The sequence below is a fragment of the Cydia pomonella genome, chromosome 5, assembly GCF_033807575.1.
Source record: "Cydia pomonella isolate Wapato2018A chromosome 5, ilCydPomo1, whole genome shotgun sequence".
Classification (NCBI taxonomy): domain Eukaryota; kingdom Metazoa; phylum Arthropoda; class Insecta; order Lepidoptera; family Tortricidae; genus Cydia; species Cydia pomonella.
Window position 1 is genome coordinate 1,615,168 of NC_084707.1, and position 19,181 is coordinate 1,634,348.

General features: G+C 35.2%; 1 protein-coding gene across 1 annotated transcript in view; it reads left to right on the forward strand.

Annotated features, from left to right (window-relative positions):
* Positions 1-19,181, forward strand: part of LOC133518383 (uncharacterized) — a 152,200-nt gene that overhangs the window by 100,715 nt on the left and 32,304 nt on the right. The window lies entirely within an intron of this gene.

The following is a 19,181-nucleotide window of genomic DNA, read 5'->3' on the forward strand; positions in this document are numbered from 1 at the left end:
CACAAAGAATCAACCCACGGTCGCCTCCGCTTTTGCTGCTGTTCTAGCTCTTCCAACAAGTAGGCTACGATAAAAATGCTGGTAAGCCTTTTTTTCCATGCCCGTCGTCTACGTAAATATCCATCATCACAGGTTATTATATAATATGTAACAATTACCAAGGAAAATAATCTTACAGGTCTGTTCAATTTCAAACTCAGGTTATTACTAACAACCAGTCTCCAAAAATGAGATTTACGATTGCCGATCACCCGCTGTCCTACATCTGTTCGTCGGACTCAACGGCTGTACGTGTGCTGTCTGACGTCTCGACGGCAGGACGGAGCACGGGAGAGCCGACCGTCGCTTTACGACTGTTGCGATAGCAAGTCGTAGGCGATCGGGCGTCTCTACGGCCGCAAGGAGGATGAGACTGCTAAACGCAGGTGTCCAACCGCGGAGACGGTCGATCGGCTAAATGCGAATAGTGTGGTGTAAAACACTCGGCGAAAGCCGACTCCGCGTCGACTGGTTTGGGGAGACCCTTATACTTTCTCATGATTAGAATTGGCGGGCACGAAGGAAGGGTCATTTTCGCGAGTACCGACAGACTAATTAACAAATATTCGGGTAAATATAATCACATTTGCTATCACTACTCACTGAATGCCATTCATTAGTTTAACATATCTCAACACTAAATAATTGTAATTTATTCTCGAAATCTTATGAAATATCACATTAGTAATATCATTTGTGTAACATTGTACATAATGTTGTTAATGTCCAAAATTGTAAATTTTTTTTTTTTGCTAAGAATAAATTATTTTATTGACAGTAACAATATACATAATGGATATATACAGATGATTACTATAACTAGCTTATATCTAAAATAGGCCCTTGAGGCATTGTACCAAGGATGCTGGCGGCATTTCCTCGTTGTATCGCAATAAATTGTAAATAGTTATTCGAAATTGGTTACTTGTCATATTTTCTGAATTTCTGTTTTGCCCTATGGTTGACTGGTAAAGAATGCCGTAAGGCATTCAGTCCGCCATTTGTACTTATTTTTATTGTGCAATAAAGTTCAAATAAATAAACCGAAAATGCCAAATTATTTTAACATATTTTTTCCGCCTACATAACATCCTTTCTGTTGAAATCTGATTTCATCGACCCCAACTATTTTACCAAAATGGCGTTCCACTGGGATAATATAGGAGGCACAATTTATATTGTCATAGGAAATTGAAACGTCTATCCAAAGATTAAAGTTCACATTTGCATGCGCTTCGTATTCTTTGACATCAATGGGCTATTTGCTTTTGAATCCGGAAATCTATGCAGTTCATACTATCGAAGCTCTTTGTAGTACGAAAGTAATGGCGCTGAGTGTACCTGATTGCTTTGTAAACCTTGGGGTGTCAGCATCAATAAAAAAAAACATCATGCGCATTTAATTGACAGGATCTTTAACACTAAACTTTCTATCATATCAACAATTGTTTTCCTTAAATGTCATAACCAATGTGTCATTTAATTTATCATCGTGAAGTGGCATCTGTCACCATCCCTGTCACGTTCTAACAAGCATGTAAGTGCGAAAGTGACGGGTATAGTTACAAGTGATAAAATTGGTACCATGCTGCCACCGCAGTTGGGCTAACATGGTCGGCTTATATAATATTCCGTCGCTGGATAATTGCATTCAGAGCGGTGTATGAAATACACGATATACACGTTCTTAATTATTTATCCTGTTATAAACACGTATCTTTGCTTCTAAATTTATTAGATAATGGTGAATAACTTTGACGCGCAGTCTCATCCGGCAGGTGAATCTGAACATATATTATGCATGTCAAACCCAAAGCTTTTAAAGCTAATACGACGCTGATTGGTCGACGTCCCTGCTGCTTTACTAAGCCTCCGAGCGGCATCAGTATTATGCGTATGCATATTAGGTTACCATTTAACGGAGGAGTTTATGGGGAAAATGGGGTGACGATGCGCAGCGACATTTAGAGATATTTATACCTCTTTTTGTACCTTATTATTTTAGTTTGTTTTTAATTTGAAATTTATAGACTTTATACGTCTCTAAGTAATAATAATACTTTAGATTGCATTAATATTTTCAGTTAGTTGTATTTCATAATTGTTGATGTACTTGTTTTTACTTGTATATAAATTCCATTTTGACGTGTAAAAGTGTACTTGTGGCCTATTTGCCGAAAAAATGTTGAAGTTGAAGATGAAGTTAAAGTTGCAGCAGTTGGCTTGTTTGCGATTTGGTTGTTCAATATCTCATGGCGGACTAAGTTTGTTAAAAGTTGACCTAACGTAAATCAATGAAAAAATAAACAGTTATTCAATAATAATAGATACTGACAAACGACGTACAGATTAAACCGTTAAAGGTAGATTCTAAAACGACCAGTTTGGTCTAGTGGGTAGTGACCCTGCCTACGAAGCTGATGGTCCCGGGTTCAAATCCTGCTAATTTCGTGTGATGAGCATGGATATTTGTTCCTGAGTCATGGGTGTTTTATATGTATTTAAGTATTTATAAATATTTATATATTATATATATCGTTGTCTAAGTACCCTCAACACAAGCCTTATTGAGCTTACTGTGGGACTTGTCAATTTGTGTAATAATGTCCTATAATATTTATTATTTATTTATTTATTTCCCAAGCAATAACAAACTAAATTTCACCTATACTTTCACATAAACACTGGACTCACTAAGTCACTATTCCCACGAGAGCCTGCTCATAAACGCTATCAAATTAATAACACATATAGAAGGAAGGGCTAATTGGGTGGGAGCAGATTCCCCGGAAGCAATAAGCCCGCCGTAATTGCCGCAGCGTACTTTTTTAAGAGTTATGATGCTGGAGATTAATGTGGTGCGGATCAATTTTGCTAAGTGAGGGGTTTTCGGGTTATTTGCTGTATAATTTACTGAAATGCTGGAAATGTTCAACTGTGTAAAAAGATGTTAAAAAACTTTGGTTGTAATCCTGTATGTACAATCAACATCAAATGTAGCGGATCAAACAACGCTTCAAAAATATCTACCATTCTGTAACAATTTAACAAAAAGTGGTAGTTCTATATGTAGAACAATTTAGACTGTAAAAGATATACTTTTGGACGTGAATTTTAGAGAATTATCTATACTTAGAAAAAAAATCCGGAATATCAGATACTATTGGCGCGTTGTTTCATAGACTACTTTTGATGCTGACTGTACTGTATTGTTTTTAGATAAAATATTTATAAAGGTATTGATTTGAAGTCAAAAATTCAAATAGAATATAAACAGTATGACAGAAGAAATTATGTAGTAACTAATATTTGAATAGTTGGCACGTTGGATTAATAAAATACAAATGCAATTTTGAATTGTCAAAATAACAATTCAAAATGAATGGAATAGGAAACCTTTTTATAGGGTAGAAGATAAAACTAATTATAAGTATATTTATCGATATCGGCAAAATAATTACTTACTTGCAAAGATCACTTGATCATGGCTTTTAGAAAATTACACCTATTTATGTATTTTTCCATAGTTACTTTTTTATACTACGTCGGTGGCAAACAAGCATACGGCCTGCCTGATGGTAAGTGGTTACCGTAGCCTATGGATGCCTGCAACTTCAGAGGTGTTACATGCGCGTTGCTGATCCAAACCCCCCGCTGTCTCGTTGAGTTCTGGCAACCTTACTCACCGGCGGCACCGGCAGAACTACTTTTGGTTATGGCAGCATCGGCTAAAACTCACACAGCATCCTGTATTAATTCTACGGATTCCAGTCTCTCGTCCAAAATGGAATCCGTAGAATTAGTTTAATGTGATTGGTTAGGTCATTTTCCCAAAATCGTTATTTCCTTGTAGCGTAATTTCCAGTCGCATTTTTTCCTATTCTTAATTTACACCAGACGTATTTATTCCTAACATGATTTTTCCATTCGCATATTTTCCCATTAGACAATTTAACTATTCTTAATTTACACTAGACGTATTTATTCCTTGCAAAATTGTCGGTGTTGGGAGTGTTGGGATTGGGACGGTGAAAATTTAACGGTAGGTTAGGTTCGTTAGGTATTTTCAAACGGCCGAAGGCCAAACGGCACAGAATAGGAGCCCCGCGCAAGCGGGGCTCCGTCGATATTGCTAACTGTACGCAATTTGGGTGATTGTGGATAAATTGTCTAATGGGAAAATCTACGCATGGAAAAATCATGCAAGGAATAAATACGTCTAGTGTAAATTAAGAATAGTTAAATTGTCTAATGGGAAAATATGCAAATGGAAAAATCATGTTAGGAATAAATACGTCTGGTGTAAATTTAAACTGAACAAATGTATTACAAATGAAAATAATTTATTTCATACGTCACAAAATCGCTAGCGTGACGTCATAGTAGGCATCAAAAAATTTACACGCTCGGTCCCCATACTATTGAGCATGGTTGCGGCATCTAGGTGGTCTGTGGATCCTATCGATATCATGCCAGCGACAGCTGTGGGGGTGGAGACTGCAATTTATAAGAAAATTGCAGTCTGTGCAAAAGGCAGTGGCTAGACGTTAGACATTACATTATAGTATCGTATATCTAGTAGAGATGGTATTTCATAATATTTTTCGTCTATGGAGCTCACAAAATGACAGTTTGCAACCGCCAATTTAAACTTAAATAATTTATAAAAATCATCTGGATGTTCGTTTGTATCTATCATGTTGATAAATGATTACTTTTTGTCAGGTGTTTGTACACAATATAGACTAATAAACTGAGACGTTTACCCGCTTTAATTTCTTTGTACTGTAAAGGTGGACGCCTAATTGGGGTGGAAGATGAACACTCGTCGTAGTTTTCTGAGATGTATATTTTTTTATATCATCCAGCTAGATTACGAATATCGACTATTTTTAATGACGACAGACGACATTCTTTGGGCGACAGTTCTGAATTCAAATATATAATTATCTACCAAAAGACTATTACAATAGGGTTGTTTCCAATTATTTGAAACGCTTGTATTACGTTCTATATTAACTAAAAGTTGCCCTAAAATTCAACTTTTATACTAAATCGGCTTTAAATATGTTAATTTAACAAAATATATTTTGACAGATGCTTTCGCGCCCAAAACGCTCTTTGAAAATTGTGTGACGTCACAGTTTACGGTTTGACACATAACTACATACACACGTAGAAGATACGAACTGTCAACTGACATTTGCCATTTGTTGTTTATATGCCTAACTGTCAACAGTGTCAATCCGAGAGTTGTGACGTCATCGGAATCTTCAATGATGTTTCGAGTTTGGTCACGTGACGTGTGCCAAAAGATATTTTAAATTCAATATTTACAAAAATATGTTCATTACAGGTCCCCTAAAACTAGTTTAACATGTTCTTATAATCCAAAAGAATTTATTGGGATACAATTCTGCCCTAAGATTTGTAGATGGAAACAACCCTATTTGTAATAAAGAAAACAAGTACCAGACGTAGATACATGTTGCTTAAATGTTCATACGAAGTTTCACGTAATTTAAGTACGTCGTTTTAAAATGGGAACGTAACTAATGTAATTTGACTGTAGTAAACACCCCCCCCCCCCCCCCATATAATGGAACAGGCACCAGTAATGGGATGGTATAGACAAATCCTGTAAAACAAGTATTTACCATCAGTTTTTTATCGCCGGCAACATTTTACCATGAACAAGAGCCAAAGAGCTGCTTAAGTTTAATTTTTCTTTGATTTTTGTTAGTTTGAACATTAATGGCGCCATACATCCCATGGCTGGAGCAAAAAACCATAGTTTAAATTGTTTAATAATATTGAAACTAATCGCAGTAGGTTTCATTAAATACATAGAAAACATAAAGGACGAATTGGACATTCAACTTTTAAAGCATAAAGCGGTAGAAGTTTTACAGATGTTAGTGAAATATCAAAAATACTCCAAATTTTCTCTTAAATATCCCATTGGTGCCGTTAACTTAAGCCGGAACGCAAGTGGAAAAGTCTTTTGATAAAGTGCCGTCTGAGTAAGACGTCTCTGAGTTCTGTCTACACGAACGGGTACATCAAAGCACATTTTAAATTTGAATGTATTTTACAGATGGCGTCAGCATAGATAACATATATGACGATCGGTCTGGCCTAGTAATTAGTGACCCTGTCTAGGAAGCCGATAGTCTCGAGTTCGAATCCCGGTAGGGGCATTTATTTCTGTGATCAACACAGATACTTGGTCCTGAGTCATGGGTATTTTCTATGTATATAAGTATTGTATTTATCTATATACGTATTTACAGTACATATGGTGTTACTTTACCGTACTAGTGCGAAAATTAGCATATTACGTTACTCTGTCGAACATTTCAAGGGCCATATGTACTGTAAAACGTTGTACGATACATGTGCGAATAGGTAATTCGCAACTCGTGTCGATTTAAAACACTCCCTTCGGTCGTGTTTTAATTTATCGCCACTCGTTTCGAATTTCCTATTTTTCGCACTTGTATCGTAATGTACTATTATATCGTCGCCTAGTGCCCATAGTATAAGCTTGTCTATTTTTTTGTCCGGATTCGATAAAATTTGGTGGACTTATCGTGGACATAAAATGCGCATTTTCACCGTATAGGATATATTTCAAAAAAAATTCTACCGAGCTACTAAAACGTATGGTATATTCGGAAAACATTTGTTATTATTATGCGTCGTGCAAAGATTAAATAAACTAGATCTTGCTTTTTAAATAGCTCTAAAATAAATAATCCTGTGAAAGTTAAATAGATTTCAAAGCGAGTCCGAGATATCAAAACAACCATTGGTTAAACAGTTATAATTCAGAATCTAATACACGGGAGTACAGTATAAAATTGCTTGACCTTTCCAAAGGTGCTTACGGCTTTTATGCCGATAAAGTCCGAGATGACAGTATCGATCGAGTCTAAATTAAACAACCGTCCAGTAATGGACTAGCTGAGCTTACATGTTACACTTAAGCAAGTTAATTGACGTTGGATAGGCAGCGAGAATAGATGAGTGCAGTTCGGGCTCGAGGTTCGAGGAAGCGGAAGGTCAGTCCACTGTGCAGAAGGCGCACAAGAACTTAAGTATTTTGTTTACCTTGATTTCATGCAAAAGTACATTGTGCAACAAGGGAGGTAAAAGTTCTTAAAAAAAAGTTAAAAAAAGTATTTTTAGGCAACACGTACACCCATATGAAGCTATAATTAAAAACTAAAATAAAAGTTAAAGTTTAAGTAATAAAAAATCTTTAATATTATTTCTTGTTTCCGTTATTCAGTTTTGGTGCACAGAAAGCCAGTGCCTGAACATATTACAACTACAGATAATATTGAAGAAGATTTTTTTATTGCCACATAATATATTACAGGTTCAGTATAAAACAAAATAAAAAATTACATAATAAAGAAGAAGAAAAATAATTATAATAATTTATACATATGAATAACGTAGAAATATTGGGCAAAGGGTTCCAGTCTCAGCGTGTGCTGGGCCGAGATGCCCGGCGCTGGTTTTCAGACCAGAACACCAACAAGAGGATTGTGTTTTGCGATGCTAATATAAATCCTCTTCTTCCTTGCGTTGTCCCGCATTGCTACGGTTCATGGGGGCCTGGGGTCCGTATCATTTCATATTTCGTACATAAATAAGTTCCCAAAAACTCATTGGCACAAGCCGGTGTTTGAACCCGCGACCTCCGGATTGCAAGTCGCACGCTATTACCGCTAGGCTTCCAGCGCTCTGTTTGCTATATAGATGCTTAGTTAACATTAAATAAATAAACATTTTCACTTAAAAAAGCAGGGAAAAAACGCAATAATCGAGCCTCATAGCCGTTGAAAGTGATTAAAAAAGAATTTACGGCGTCCTTCCCTCCCGCGCCCCTAATGTACGCAATTAAACATCGGAATGAACTGCCCGGAGATTATACGGGAGGCTGGTTGTGTTTTAACAATTTGATAAGGTTGCGATCTTATTTTGATTCATCATTAAGGGCACATTTAGACGGCGCGGGAACTCTCATGCGATTTTAATTACATTGCGGACTATTGAGGTTACATCCAATTCAGCCGACCGATCATATACCGCAATGTAATGAAACTCGAAAAACTAAGACCAACGAGATGCCTTATAAAACGACTCGTGAATGCATTTTTTAGACCAATTAGCGTTATTCCCAACATAACAAATAGTTATTTACGATACAAGTGCGAAAAATAGGAAATTCGTCACGAGTGTCGATAAATTAAAACACGACCGAAGTGAGTATTTTAAATCGAGACGAGTTGCAAATCACCTATTCGCACATGTATCGTACAACGTTTTACAGTATATTTTGTTCAGTACCCTCAACATCAGTACCCTTTAAATTTTCGACATAGTTACATAATGTGCTAATTTTACGCACTAGTGCGGAAAAGTAGCACCATATGTACTGTAAAATTCTTTTCATCTGTGTGATAAAATCACAGCACAGGAGAGACATGTATTGTTTTACTAGTTATATGTATATAACCCAGGTCAGGTGTTCAAAATAATCTACACATAAAAATGGATTTTCTAGGGGTATTTTACTTATTACGCTTTTAGCTCTTGTGGTAAAGTATGTTCAATAAATACTGGATTTATTTTGAAATCTCACTTTAATCACCACAATTTATGGCAACGTAGAATTTCTTAGTGCAGTATTTTTAGAATTTAATACTTTATTTTATTTAAGACGTGTGAGCTATTTTCCTTCGCAATTGCAACTTAGAAAGAAATATTAGTGCTCGTTTCTGAAGTTATTATTAATGTTGAAAATTTCATTTTGCACTAGTAGCTAATAATCAGAAAACGGTTAAGTGGAAGGAGGAAAGAAAACAGCAGTTTTTTTACAGAATCATTTTTAAAAATAATTAATTATTTTCCAAAGATGCTCAAGGCATCAACTACAATATTATTCTCCTAGGTATGTGTAGTCTTACTTTGACTGAAAACCAAGAAGTCCCAGGGAAGAAGAATATGAAAAGGAAGGGAAGAAAATGGTTCCTGATGACTTTTTTACTTTAGATTTTCTGAGAAGGTTGCAATCGCTACAATTTCCAAACTGTGATAGCAGTTAGTTCACGAAGAAAAATAAAACGTCTTAAGTATTTCTAGTTTTAAAATAATTCCACGGATGACACTCACGTATTTTTAGTCACTCGCGCGACATGTTTCGGAGTGCCTAGGTCTCCTTTCTCGAGCACTAACAGTGCGAGCAGCGTTCACGACGGCCGTGAATCACGTACTCCGTAGAACCGTGTAATCCGTAGAATTATTTTGATGTTAATATATCTCACGAAGATTTAAATTCGATTTGTAGTTCTATCAAAATTATGACCCCATTTTTTACATTTTACTTTTCCATCACTGAATACCGTGTCCTAGTGACAAGATCTAATCGGACCGGAGAAGACAGTCTGTTTACACCAGTTCTATAGAACTCCGCGCCATTATAAATAGGTTTATCTCGCCAGCTCCACGGATTTGTAAAGAGATCTAGAAAGCCAATTCGAAAGAGATTAATGTCAATTAGATCTCATTCTTACTCTGCGCTTTCATCACTTTCGAGTTGGTTTATTATTACGAGCGAAATGAACTTCAAGTACCTAATAACAAAAAAATAACAGATTTTGCAAATTCGTCTACTGCTTGAGATTTGTATCCTTCATTCACAATTTCCTATATTTGCGATGTATTTCGACAAACACCCATGCAGAAGAACGCATCGTAAGCATAATGTTCATAAGAATTTAAATCTATATATTTCAAAACTCAGTGTTACCGTTTGCTTTACATTGTAATGATCTAAGGCTGCTATTTAAGGCTTCACAATATTTGGTGTATTTATTAATTCCCTGTATCTGCGCTCAATGCTTGAAGTCTTCTAATTTAATATCTTCATGTTTTTATTACTATTTTACACTATATTATGTAGCTTGTGGAACACTAAAACAGGCTGCATAAGTAGTGCTAAGCTAAGAAATCAATATTTTACAAAGCAGAGACAATTCAGTCACTGTTGAACAAAGGTAAGATTACGCGTAGTCCATACTTTCCATGTATACTTATTACTTATGTCTGCTTACATTTCAATAACCATTTTAATAGCCAAACTATAATAAAACCCTTTCAACTTCCTATCACGAAGTCAATCCCCTCAATATTCGATGTCGCTCCAGATAACGGCTTTGAAGATAAACACGTCGCTTGTCCAAATAAAACACAATCGAAAACTTACTCCTTTAATACAAACGTTATAAAAATAACACTAACCTATTTCCGTAACAAAATATTTACAAAGTAAATATTTATATACGATAAACACATACGTCCTCCACATGTGTTGGATTTACCACGAAATAAATTCTGATCTTCAAATTAAAATTGCCGCAGGCAAATTTTCTACGTTGCCTTTTTGACATGAAATGAAATTTAAACTTAAATTTTTTTTGGTGATATTCGCTTTATTTTGTGGTAAATTGTATTGAACAATCATACTTATAGCGATATAAGTTGATGTTCATTTTCCATTTCCATTATACTTTATAGGGTAACGGCGGCTATTAACGCGGGTATCAAAATCGACGTCTAACACCGCGGTGTTTACAAATACGCATCTTGCAAGCAAACAGATCTATCCCCTAAGAAATAAAGCATACACAAAACAAGCTCATTCATTGGTCTATCGTGCCCATTAGTGTGCATTTGTGTGAGTGTAACAAAAAACTCACGATTCGTCAGTTTGTGCGACGGCGGCGCAAGAACCGGTTGTTCCATACAGACGCGTGACACCACAGGTAAGTGCACTCCAATCTTACTTAGTGTTTTACGTAATAGTTATGGCAAATAAACTAGTGCAATGCCTTTTAAGAGGTTGTGTATTGTTTTCTACACGATTTTGAATTACTTTTAACTTAGTTTTTGACCCGGAAATACGTTTAAAATTGAAAATAAAATACAGCGGTGATAGGCGCCAATTACTTCTGTGGTAAGTAATTCCGTGGTATGCCACGGTAATAGAAAAAGTGGTAGTTTTGTTATTTACTCTTTAGTTTTGGTACAAATTATCAATTTTATAATTTCTTTTATTTATTCCAATCTTGATCTATTCACGCTATTAAAGAGCTATTTCCGTGGTATGGAAAGTATTTAACTAACCCTTAATTTTTAACAAAAAACTTCAGCACCGATTTCCTTGTTTCTATGGGAACCCTTAATCTGTCAACTTTTTTTTATTTTGAGTTAAAACCTAAAATTTACTTGCCAGTTATTTGATTTTGTCTTAACAAGAAGCTTGTAATATACGTGTTTGATTTGATTTGAAAAACCATCTGTGTTTTATTATTTTTATGGGTCGGAATTAGGTTTAATTAAACTCCAAATTAAGCCTATTACCGATGGTATGATCAGATTACCCTCGGTAATAGAATGTATAGAAATCTATTACCGACCTAGAGAAATATCGAATGGGTCGGTAATAGGCTCTTAAAGAGTTATCTATTACCGAGTGACTATTTGGTATTGTATTGAAATATCGCATTTAGGGTACCGCAAGTACAGATTTCGTTAATAAAATTTAGACTTCAGTTATCATTATCAGATTTAAATTCTTCTGTTTTCTGATTCAGTTATTACTCTGACAAGGAAGGGTACCCAACTGCCGGACAATTTCGATTAGATTTTTTTTATATAATTTTATTTATACAGTAGTCCAAAATCTCAGACATGATTTTTTTAGCTATAAGAATCAGCAATAAGAAAAGTACTGTGATTTGTTAATTATAAACGGGTAAATTATAACACATAATATGTGAGAGACTTTATTTAACTTAATTACCTTATCAAAAATATTAGAATTAAAAAATTTCATGTTTTTATATATATAGTCGAAATTTTATAAGGTGGACGTTTTCCATTTCACTGTGGTAAACTTTCACTCAGGTGGTAAACGTCCAGCTTATAAAATTTCGACTATAATTTACGCTGTGCCTTATGAGTAAATGTTACTTACTTGTTTTTTTGTGCAGCTAATTATGTCAGTAAGACAATTTCTTATCAATCTTTATAGCATTTAAAAATTACTTTATTTAATAACAGGCAGGCCTAATTGTCATATACGTCCTTAGTAAAACTTTACTAATAGTAATTTTTGTTGTTTTACATGTAAAACATTCAACTTATAACTTGTTATACAGGTACTCGTGGGTACTTGGTAAGTTAACTATTTAATAGTATTTGATTGTGCCAAAGTGTAATTATAATCTCTTCGAATATATCTCTTATTTTTAAACATACTCCTATAGTTTTATTTTTTATTTTTGTGTCATTATTAAAGTTAATGACACAAAAATAATATACAGAACCCACGTCGTTATTATTGTTTTAACCCTCGGTATTAGGTTTCGAATTTTGAGTTTGATTTCTATTAACGAATGCAGAAAAATCATGCCAATTGTACCCTCGGTAATGAAAGCTCAATTCGCGATAATAGAATCACAGCCTGTCCCTTGCCACGGTAATAGAAGATTTGGTCATTTTAGCTTCAAAAATTATTTTAGTACATATAATAACCCAAAATGAATCCAAAAACGTGTGAAACGGAAAGTTCATTAAATGCTCTGATGAAAAAAAAATATTCCTGGCTGTTAGACAGCATTGATACCCTTAATTTTTGGATCTCTTTTGAAAAGTTCCTTAACTACCACGGTAATAGGTGCCTTTACCCTAGCCAAAAAATCATAGTAATTCTGTCAAATGTCTACATACAATCTCAATCAATTTGATAAGTATATAGGTATCGTTAAATCACTTAGTAGAGTCAGACCAAGCTAAGTTGGCAGCGATTTTGATGGCACTATGCAATTAAGTTAAGTTATTTAGTTGTTAAGTAAACGTCTGCATAGTCTATGCTCTGAAAATCGCTGCCAACTCAGCTTGGTCTGAGTTTAAGTCAAACTCGAATATCTTCATTTAGGTGTGAAAATTAATTTCACAGTTCTAAACCAAAACATTTTCAAAAAAGGAAGAATAAACGCAGGCAACACCAAAAATAATATTAATGTTGGTACTTAATTAGGCTTATTTAATAACAAACTTGGAGACCACAGTTGTAAATTAAAAGATATACTCCAGGTAGGTAGAACCACTAGCTTAGAGCTACGATAAAATAAACATTTTGATTTAGGTAAAACAGAAATTTAAAGTGTATTTTATGATCTTAAAATAACCCCACATATCGTCTAAAATCGATACAAGTTCACGACTTAAACATGACAAATTTTTCGTGTTTACTATTCCCGATAATACTCGACACGAGGTCCTTAGAACGTCGTATTGAAATGAAAAGCATTTATTGCCCTCACATAAAGGGTCTGAATGGGACCGTAGGCATAGTAACCTCCTGAATCCCCTGTCAATCTCCCTTTGAAATTTCGGGAAATCCCCTTTCCCAAATGTATTAGTGTCTTGGTCTCGTTATACAACGATTCCTTTAGCAATCCGCTGAATGTCTTGAATTCTCCTCCAATCCAATTTTGCGAAAACAGTATTAAACGTTTTTCGATTAGATTTTTATGAGAAATCTGCTGATTTGCGGTGTTTCTGCAGGTAACCCGATTTTGTTTTGAGCTTAAGCAGTTTCGCCTAGTTAGGTTTTTTTAGTTTTATGAACAAGATATCCGTTGAATGTTTTAAGGTATTTTAGGAAAAACTTGAATTCTATAACCCATTCCATTTTATTTCAAGTCGCCTACACAACTATTTTTTTTTTAAGTTGAAAATGTTTATATTTATATAATTTCTACTTAACATGACGAGTTTATCAATCCTGATAAGGGAAAAAGTCGAAATCAAAAGTGCTCGTGATTCTGAGTAAACAATTAATAACACTAGTTTACAAATTAAAATAAAAGTTATGTCCTTTCAATGAATTCCATATCGATGTATTTAGTAGTAATAACTAAACGCAAACATTTGTTTTATTTCTATCACGTCTATAAATCAAGTTCTTATAACATCTTATTTTCAAACTACTCATAAGTTGGTTTCGATTTTATTTTAAAATTTTGATGCTGTGCAGTGTGCAGTTAAATAAATACTTGTTTTAAAAATGTCAAAAAGGTTGTGTAAAGTACATTCTGATCGTTTTTGTTATGTTTGTGGTGAATTTATAATATCTAAAAAAGGATATCCTATAACGGAATCAAACTAGATAAAACTAGTGTAGCTTTTAAGCATTTATGCTCTATTTTTCCCAATCTTTCTCAGGCTAAACTGAAAGAAGGTGTTTTTATCGGACCGCAAATCAACAAACTCTTAAAAGATGGGGTATTTGAAAACAGCCTTTCTGATATTGAGAGATCTGCTTGGAAATCACTACGACTTGTTATTCAAGAATTTTTAGGCAACAAAAAAAAATGAAAATTACCAACAGTTAGTTGCTGATTTATTACATAATTTTCAACGAATGGATGTCAGCATGTCTCTAAAAATTCATTTCCTTCACTCGCACCTCGATTTCTTCCCTGCGAACCTCGGACAAGTCAGCGATGAACATGGAGAGCGTTTTAATCAGGATTTGAAATTTTTTGGGCAAAATTATCAAGGATACTGGGACCAGGCCATGTTAGGTGATTATTGCTTGTCTGTTATTAGAGATACAGACACGAATAAATAAAGGAAAAAAGCTAAGACAATTCACTTTTAATTTTTTGTTTGATATTTTTGTAAGCATTATTTTTTGTAAAAAAATATTAAAAATAATAAATATCTTGGAAACATGACGTGTTAGATTTTTTTATAATTTTTCTAAAACTCAGTGGACCTCGATTGTTAAAAAAAAAAAACGTTTCATTCAAAGGACAAAAACTTTGTAAACTAGTGTAATTAATATAAATCATAAACTATTTCAATCAACCCAATAACCAATTCAGGTGCAGTAAGTTCGTCTTCTTCCTTCATACCAAAATAGGTATTTATTGATCGAAGTCTTCTTCTCTCACTTTCACTTAGCGTAAGCGCGAAAAGGATGAAAGTGCGTGTCCGGTAGCGCGGATATTATGAAAGTGCTTGTCCGGTAGCGCGGATATTATGAAAGTGCGTGTCCGGTAGCGCGGATATTATGAAAGTGCGTGTCCGGTAGCGCGGATATTATGAAAGCGCGTGTCCGGTAGCGCGGATATTATGAAAGTGCGTGTCCGGTAGCGCGGATATTATGACAGTGCGTGTCCGGTAGCGCGGATATTATGTTTTTTTTTTTATTTACTACCATAAAACTTTGACTTCTCCCGTCGAATAATCGCTATCCCTATTCTCTTGACGTTCAAAATCAGCACTTCATAAACTTTTGGGTTCTCCTAATTAGTATAAACCTCAATGTTCCCCGCGCTGTCCGTATGAACATTAATGACCAGCTGCATAGCCCCGCTACCAGCGCCGGTACCCGCAATAAGGTCTCGGGGTACCTCTAGACCCGTGGTGTCTCCTGATACCATGGCTGAGAGGGAACGGGCAGTTCGAGTGGGGGCTGGAGACACGCTGGCCAGCAGGAGGATGGTCAGAGCCAGCACGCCGCAGCCGCTCCTGAAGAAAAAAGAACTGTCAATTTGATTCTTTCTTAATTCCATACAGAATATCTTCGCTGAGAGCGCATTGCACATTAGTTTTGATTTGCTGTCATATTCAATACCTAAAATAATAACCGGCCAAGAGCATGTCGGGCCACGCTCAGTGTAGGGTTCCGTAGTAACTCTTCCGTCACAATAAGCTAAACTGGATCTTAAAGTATAGTAAATTGTTAACCAAGGGATGAAACGGTACCTTTCACCTGAGTTAAACAAATAGGCAAATTTGCATAATCAGTACCTAATTAAAATAAGTCTTTTTACTATGAAGGGAAAACTTTTTGCGATAACTCAAAAACAGCTAAACTGATCATGTCCGCTATAGTTTTTATTTAATGTATTTCTTAAGCTCTACTTCCACGATTTTTTTCATATTTTTTGGACCTATGGTTCAAAAGTTAGAGGGGGCGGGACACATTTTTTTTCTTTCGGAGCGATTATCTCCGAATATATTCACTTTATCAAAAAATGTTTTTTTTAACCCCTATTCTTTTTGAAAGACCTTTCCAACGATACCCCACACTCTAGGGTTGAAGTGAAAAAAAAATTTCACCCCCACTTTACGTGTAGGGGAGGTACCGAAAAAAAAAAATTTTTTTAGATTTTATTGTACGAATTTGTTGGCTTTATTGATTTATATATCCATGCCAAATTTCAGCTTTCTAGCACTAACGACCACGGAGCAAAGCCTCGGACAGACAGACAGACAGACAGACAGACAGACGGACATGGCGAAACTATAAGGGTTCCGTTTTATGCCATTTGGCTACGGAACCCTAAAAAGTACTATCATCATGAGCATCATCTACGTTTAGTTTTTGTCGGCTTTCCTATTGATAAGATTTTATTCGTTGTCTAAACACAACTCGTATCGTTTTTTTCTTCGTATGTGACATTTATTTCAGTTTACAACTCAAGTGACGTGTAAAGTACGATTTTTGTGATTTTTTCATTCAACTTCAATTTCTATCGACAGCCAGCAGAATAAGTAATAGTATTATATATTATATAGGTCTAACTTTAATAACTATGGCGTCTGTGTTTATCTTATCAGAGTAATTTTAATCTATTGGAAAAAAGATTACGAATTTTGGTTTTAATTTAATTACTTAAACGCTTTTAGACCTTTACCGTATATGCCGTCATATTTGGCAGTTAGAATATACGATTCTATTGACAGCTATTAAAGTTCAAATTTAAACATATATTTTGTTAAGAAAGCACTTAAGGGGTTAGAATCGTTATACGTTTTAACACATTCATAAATATTAATAAAGAATTTATCTCTATAGGTAAGCTTTGATAAGGAAAATAGACAAAAAATTATGAAATTGTTCATTATCATCGATATTATACCTATTCATCTATAGCATATTATCGTTCACCACCAAAACCTATCTATGCTCAGATCCCTAACTAGGTACCTACCTGCGTACTATCTATCTACCTAAGTTTCGTACGTCTCTCATCCCTCGTCATAAGATTTATTTTTGTAACATTCTGCAAAGGATTAAAGAAATATTGTACCTATAACAAATGTACTCACATGGCTGACTTCGCGTGTGCTCACTATCAATAACTTAAGATCAACCTGATCACTAGGAGTATCGTAACCGAGTGCAAGATATCGGCATCTCAAAGATAATCCTATCTCTATCGTCAGATACATCCTGCTTACAACTTCAAGCGATATTAAATCTTGTATATATACGTTTAGGGTTTAAATTTGAAAAGTCGGAGGCATGTGAAAGTTAAGATATGATATCAATAGAAATGTTAGCGTTCTCAGGAATGTCGTTTGCGTTGTAATTCTAAAATGATATTCGTATTTCAGAAGCAACGACATATTTTCAAAGAATATGCACAGTGTAGGTGAACTGCCAAAGGAATTCTTGTGAAGGAAGCTATCGATGTATTTTTAAAGTAAATGCACAGTATTATAAGAAGTAATAAACTAAAAGAGTAATTTTCAAAAAGGAATTCTTCCTCGCGTAATCATGATAAACAGCTAGGTAAAAGTTTGCTATAGTTAGACCTAAATATGTCTGCAAAGATATTGATAGCATATACTGTGCAAGTGTTATTTATACGTCATTATTTAATAGAAATTTGATGTTTAAAATAACACATCCACAGTCTAGCTAGACTATCGAAATCGCTGCAGACTAATTTTGGTCTAATTTTAACAATTTACAGCGAAGGTGAAATGAAACCCCTTTTTTCTTGGCATAGTAGCCATATTGAAATCGTTTTAAGGATTTAAATAAGTCTAGAGTATGATGTTTTAAATTTAAATTTACAAACAAGTCCAAGAAAACAAGCACTTACTCGTAGTTCTCAAATAAATCCAAGACAATAAGAATTCTCGTTCAAACTGCCTTTGTCTCAACACATTTAATTTCTCTTAAGGCTGATTTTATGAATATTATTCAGAACGGCACTTTGTTAAAGCTGAGCTTATCCACCGGGAGGTAATGTGACATGGCGGCCAATTCTGCTTTGAAATTTTGATATGGTTTTCATCTTAAGGCCTCTACAGACATTGCCAGCTAAGTAAATGGAACGAATTCAGTCGATCGTTCAAACACTTGGAGGATTTAACAACTGGAGTCGCATTGTCATATTTTTTGTATGGACTGACGTTTATCTGACATGGCTATTTGTACGTCACGACAAAATAGACATACATTTGACGTGCCCCTCCCCTGCAAAAATTGGCAGACTGTTTTGTATAGAAAATTACAGACAAGATCCTCTAAGTTCATACGACGTCGTATTGTGGCCCTATAACGTTTCACGACGCCGCAACGTGAGCCGAGGTCGCATCTTCTCACGATACGACTTCGTATCGTGAATAAGTGTGTTGTCCCTAAGTCATGTGGACTGCACGGTGAAGACTGCCGCCAATCGATCACTTCATAGTGTTAGACCATCACATATGGGCCCATCCCCGAGCATGTTTGTGATTCATTTGGCCTCAAATGTTTCTTTTCTATTTGTTAAATGATTAGAATCAATTGCATGTACTTACATATGTTTAGCATTGGCATATCGAGTGTAATTGGTGTAACTATAACAGAATCGGCCTTCGGGTGGGTAATGTGACATGGCAGTCTTGCATTATTTATACGAGCGTTTGAATTAAATAGAGCAATGGAGGTAACCGCGACAGGGATTGTCCTGGCATATTGGATACATAATTTACCGGCGTATTCAACTATTATGTTTGCTCAGTTGTGTATGATATCGTCTTCTTGTGCTGTTGTTATTTTCTTGCAGAGTAAAAATATAAACAGCGTGCATATAAGTTGCAAAAATTATGTAACGGTCCTTACGCCATAAATTTTTCTACATCGACTAAGGTCCTCAGAACACGGAGCGTAAGCATAAGAGACGCGTAAGCGTATTGTAATACGCGCGTAGAGCGAAAGCGCTACGAGCACGAACAAGTTCAAAGAAGTCCGCAGCATCGTCGTAGCG